At 47.0% G+C, this 5,929-nt stretch overlaps 1 long non-coding RNA gene across 1 annotated transcript; it reads right to left on the bottom strand.

Annotated features, from left to right (window-relative positions):
- Positions 1–398: 398 nt before the first annotated feature.
- Positions 399–4,947, bottom strand: LOC112446335 (uncharacterized). The gene is made up of 3 exons (XR_003034266.2): positions 4,858–4,947; positions 1,325–1,454; positions 399–971 (listed from the first exon to the last, which is right to left on the bottom strand). It is a non-coding gene; the product is annotated as an uncharacterized lncRNA (long non-coding RNA).
- Between the last annotated feature and the right edge of the window lie 982 nt (positions 4,948–5,929).

Raw genomic sequence — 5,929 nt, 5'->3', positions numbered from 1 at the left:
GTCCCTCTGTGGGTGCGTGTGAAGGAGGAGGGGGAGGGGAGTGGGGAATGGCCTAAACAGTTTTAGACAGCCATTGCTGGTCTGCATCAGGCATCTCCATCTGGAGGGAAATGGTCAAGTGTTGGGTTAAAAATTGCAATCTGGGGGAATTCCATAGTGGTCCAGTGGTTGTTAGGACTCTGTGCTCTCATTGCTGAGGGCCCAGGTTCCATCCTTGGTTGGGGAAAAAAGATCCTGCAAGCTGTGCAAAAAAAAAAAAAAAAAAAGAAAGAAAGAAAGAAAGAAAGAAAAAGAACAGAAACTGTGATTTCAGAGCGGTTCTAGGATCACCTTCTGATTATTAATGAAAGTGAGGTCCAGTTGTTTGCCATTCAAAAGCCAATACTCAACAGGCAAGGTTGGAGTAAAGGAAATTTGCTTTATTTGAGGAGAGGGCAGATTTATGTCCAAAGGCTGACTCTCTCCTGACAACCAGCGGGCAAGAGCTTTCAAAGGAGAGTTTCAGGGGTGTAGAGGCAGAAGGAGGGGGGCTGTGTGCAGAAAAAGCACAGTGAGCTCTGACAGTCATCTTGATTGGTCATGTGGTGGTCTGACCAGTATCATTTTGATTAAATACAGTTAATCTTCAGTTCTAGGGGTTTGTTTGTTCCCATTTCTTTGAGGCAGTTCTCAGAATTGTGGCAGTTATGTCATGGGTACAGTCTGGTCATCATGTAGTTAACTTCTTCCACCTGGCAGGGCTTTCAGTATCTACAAGACAGCTCAGAAGATGTGGCTCAGAATATTATCTATAGCTCTTGAGGAGGAGGAACTAAAGGTCTTTGGCTTTGTCTAATGGCTAAACTATTACTATTTGGTCTTGTCTGTTTTCCTTTGCTTCTGCATTTTTTCACTTCTCTATTCAATTTGTTCTTTGAAGTTTTCCTGCAGACAAAAGGCAGGTGGAGGACAGCGGGGAGAACCATGGAGTTCTGCTTCATTTCATGATGGGGAGAGACAGACAACCAACATTTAGTGGGCAAGTGCTATGGGCTGAGTATTTTCCATTCTCCATTTCATTTAATCCTACAATAACTCCAGAATTTAGCTTTACTTTTCCCACCCTATTTTTAAGAAAACTGACATCCAGGAGATTAAAAAACTTGGCCAAAATCACACAGTAAGTAGATGGAAGGACTAAAACTTGACATCCCAGCCACTGCTTCCTCAGCTTAATGGAAGGAAACTGTTGGTTATGGTCAGTTACTTTTGTTTTGCCAAGCGGCAGCTGGCATCAGAAAACTCATTTCCCAGACAAGGGAACAGAGGGTGGATATAAACTCACCTTGGTGATCCTGAAAGGTGTGGACATGGAGGAAAGGGGATGGCAGCAACACCCTGTGTTCAAGGTAGGTTTTGTGACATTCATGGGAGTTATATCAAGCCACGGATGTTGAACCGCCAGCAAAGGATAGCTAGAGCAGAGAAAAAATTTTTCCTTGTCCATGGCAAGTGCTCAGAAGAGAGGGTTCAAATAAATATTGTTCACTCGCCAAGTGTTTTTTTTTTTAATTTTTAATTGAAGGATAATTGTTTTATAATGTTGTGTTGTTTTCTGCCATGTAAACCTGTTAGTTGCTCAGTCGTGTCCAGTTCTTTGTGACCCCATGGAATGTAGCCCACCAGGCTCTTCTGTCCATGGAATTCTCCAAGCAAGAATACTGGAGTGGGTAGCCATTTCCTTCTCCAGGGGATCTTCCCTACCCAGGGATCAAACCCAGGTCTCCTGCATTGCAGGCAAATGCTTTACTGCCTGAGGCACCAGGGAAGCCCATACAACAAGGTGAATCAGCTTAAGTATACATATGTCCACTGCCCAACTGAACCTCCTTCACAGCCCCCTCCCATCCCATTCCTTCATTGAGTATTTCTTGAATGCCTGCTACATATTAGACACTGACATACATCCTGCCCCAAATGGGCTTATATTCTAAGGGAGAGATGCTGAATGAGTGGCAAGTAAAATATGCTTTAACAGATGGTGATAGGCTGAATGGAGAGAAGTTAAACAGAATGGGCTTATGTGGGTTGGCCAAGGAAGGCTTTGCTGATCAAGTGACACTGAGCCAGATCTGAGGGAACTGAAGGAGTAGGCCTTGTGACTGTCTGAGGGGATTCTATTTCAGCCAGAAGGAACTTGGTTTGAGAAACAGCAAGGGGTTGGCATGCTGAGCAGAGCAAGAGAGGGAAGGCAGAGTCAGAGAAGGAACTGGAGCCAGAGAGTGTAAGAATCTTCAGGCCATTGTAAGATTGTTGGATTTTATTCTGGGTGATCTGCAAAGTCATTTGAAGGCTTTGAGCAGAGAAATGACATGATTTGCATCTATTTGAAAAGCGTCATTCTGGCTGATGTGTTGAACTGATATGCGAGAGGCGGGAAAAGCAGCCCAGAGGCTGCTGCAGGTGGTGGTTTGGAGCAGGGAGGTGGTAGTGGAGATGGTAAGTGGTCAGAGTCTGGATAGAGTGTGAAAGCAGAGTCAACTGGATTTGCTGATGGATTCGAAAGTGGTGTCAAGGAGGACCAAGGTTTTGGTCCTGACCAAAGGACATGCACGGAGGAGGATGTGGGAGGAGGAGGTGATGAGTGTGTGTGTCATGCTGGAGTGGGAGGTGGACCAGGAACCAGGAATTTGTTTCTGAAAATTCTGAATTTGAGATGCCTGTTAGACACCCAAATAGAGATCTCTGGAATCTGGAATGGGTCCACAATGAAGACATAAATTTGGGGCTTGTTAGCAAATAGATGGTGTTTACAACTATGAGATTGGATGAGACCAAAGTGATATAGTTTAGACAGAGAACAGGTCCAAAGACTGGGCACTGAGGCACTATAATTTTTAGAGGTTGAAAAAAATGGGAAGAAACCAGCCAGAGACTAAGGAGGAGAAGTGTTCTGGAAACCAAGTGAAGAAAGTTGCTGAGAGCTCAAATAAGATGAGAATGACCCTTGCATTTAACAGCGTAGAGGTCAGGGGTGAGGAGAGCGGTATGGTGACAGGGTGGGCCCAAGCCTGACTGAAGCGGGTGCATGAGAGGATGCCTGCTATAGGCCATGCAGGGTGCAGATGCAGACAGCTTAGCTCGTTAGAGGAATCATCTTGCAAAGGGGAGCAGAGAAATGGGACAGGACCTGAAACGTGAGGGCAAGAAACAGTTTTTGTTTGTTTTTTCTTTAAGAAGAGAGAAATTGTTGCAGTGTGTATGCTGATGGGAGTTGGGGAGAAGAGGAGGAGTGACCTTGAGTAAGGGAGGGGGCTGGTTTGGCACACAGGTGGAGGGACGCCCTCCATTGGAGCAGGAAGGTCCATTCAAAGAAATGAGAGCGACCAGAGCTTGGCGGGGGGCAGGCAGGCATGCTAGTGGGTTAGAGGTGGGAGGAGTAAGAATAGGATTCAGGGTCAGCAGCTGAGAGCCGGGTGCTGGCAGAAGTGCTGAATGTTTGAGAAGAGACAATAAAGTGCACAGTTGTCACTCAGCAACTAAGGGAGTAAAGGGACCAGGGCGATGGAGTTGGATTGCAGGGAAACACCAAAGGTCCATTTGAAGTTGGTGGCTGTGAATATAAAGTGAGTGAAATTCATCAAATTTAAGGTAAATCAAAATTTAACAACACAAAGCGAATTTAGCATAGAGTGATTTAAAGTCTTAAATCCCATGATTCCTCTTTTCTGAAACCTACAAGTATTCCCTTTGAATCCAGCATTAGATCCAGACTCCATGCTTGGTTCTCCCTGTGCGGCTCTCTCTGCCCACCCAAGCTCACTCTCTGCTAGTTCCCAACTCAGAGCCGGCCTTCTGCCTGGTCAGACTCTTGTTCACTCTGAGTGCCTTGAGTCTGTAAGTTTTGTTCATGCCGTTCCCGCTGCCTTTCCTATACCTCAGCTGCACATCCTCTGGGAGCTCTGACAGCCCTGGCTCTCCTTTCTTTGCATTTTCATTAGGTCCTGGCTTCAGCATTCACTGATTGCTTTCTGATTATTTTACCCTGGAGAGCTTTGTTTTCTGCATAGATTAAATGTGCTCGAGGTCAAGAGCAACTCTTCTCCTAGCACTGGGTATCTAGAAATATTTGATAACATGATCAAGGTTTAAGAAAGAAGACAAGGCTGGTTGTCGAGCCCCAGGCAGGGCCCCTGAGTTCCATCAGGTGGACACAGTAACATTCAGCTCCAGAACCCTATAGTACACCTTCGTAAATGCTGATTGGCAATTGTTTAAAAAGGCACCCACAACACAATGGCGTATCGTTCTCTTTGGCTTCCCTCTTTCACAGCTCTTCAAGTACCTGCCTGTGGATTTAAGTGGAATTAGAGGAACTGTGGGAAGATCTCCTACAGAAGAGAATGGCAACCTACACCAGTATTCTTGCCTGGAGAATTTTGTGGACAGAGGAGCCCAGCGGGCCACAGTCCAGAGGGTCTCGAAGAGTCAGACACTACTGAAGCCACTTAGCACGCATGTAGAGGAGCTACAGGGGAGGCAGGGGGTGTTTGTGTTTCCTCCCTGACAGTCATCAGTGAACCAGATTGCAGCTTCTGAAGCTTGCAGAGAGGTGACCTGTATGAAGGCCTCTCCATCTCCCGGGGCAGAGAGCATCCAGTGGAGCACTGTGCAGTTATTAGAGGGATAATGGGATTCATTGCAGCAAGGACTGTTTGGCTGGGGCAGAGCTTATTTTAATTCTCAATGTTAATAAACTTGTGGCTATTGCTTTTTTCACACCAATGTGCCTCACACCTCATTTCGTCTGCCCATTAGGCAATTACCAACAGCGCCCCTATTCCCAGCATCTCTTAAACCTGGAGCAATTATGCTTACTTGGTGAATGATGATGAAACTTGGAGGAGGCAAGTGCACTGGCATAGAACTTTCCTCCCAACTTCATCAGGTGTGCAGCGGGCATATCCCTTCAGTGAAAAACAGGGCTGTGGTTACAACCTTCATAATCACAGAGAGGTGGGGACCATCCCCTCCTAGAACCCCAGTGTAGCTCCACTAGTGCACCACCTGGGCCAGCCCCTGCTGACCTCAGACCCCCCGCGCTGGGCAGTGAAAACAGCCCACCCAGCTTGGGAAATGAGCATCTAATGCTCTTCATTCATCTTGAAATAGGAAGTTTTTGATAGGGCTTAAGGGTGTATTAATGCATCAAGAGTAATGATCCCTTTATTTACAAAGTTGCTTAATTCCTCCCTTTTGGCTCTGAGTGGATTTTCCCTTTACCAGGTTACTCAATGGCACCCCACTCCAGTACTCTTGCCTGGAAAATCCCATGGACAGAGGGGCCTGGTAGGCTGCAGTCCATGGGGTCGCTAGGAGTCGGATACGACTGAGCGCCTTCACTTTCACTTTTCACTTTCATGCATTGGAGAAGGAAATGGCAACCCACTCCAGTGTTCTTGCCTGGAGAATCCCAGGGACGGAGCCTGGTGGGCTGCCGTCTACGGGGTCGCATAGAGTCGGATACGACTGAAGTGACTTAGCAGCAGCAGCTGTAATTTTCACAGCAGCTTAAACAACCCTTTTTTACCCCCTGCCTGGTCCTTCCAGTGATACCTAGATGAAGCCAGCCTGACTTCTGACTCCATTTGTAAAATCTTCTTGGGTGTGAAGAGGGTTTCATAAGAGGGGACAGTGACAGCATGTGGACTGGGATGGGGAGACATGACGTAGGTCTGTCTCACCCAGAGAGAAGTGCCCTTGCCCTCCGGCAGCTTTGTGGCATCCCTGTCCCCCCTCCCCAACAGTCTTCCTTTGAGCTGGTTACGTCCCCGTGTGGTCCCACTTGCCTCCAATGTCCCCAAGCCCTGGCTTCCCACAGGACAAATTTCAGGGATCTTCAATGAAGACAAGGCCGTGCATAGAAGTCCTGTCAGAACAGGACTCTGTT

Source organism: Bos taurus, chromosome 4, assembly GCF_002263795.3.
Source record: "Bos taurus isolate L1 Dominette 01449 registration number 42190680 breed Hereford chromosome 4, ARS-UCD2.0, whole genome shotgun sequence".
Lineage (NCBI taxonomy): Eukaryota > Metazoa > Chordata > Mammalia > Artiodactyla > Bovidae > Bos > Bos taurus.
The sequence above is the reverse complement of the archived record's forward strand: the minus strand, read 5'-3'. Positions and strand labels throughout refer to the sequence as shown.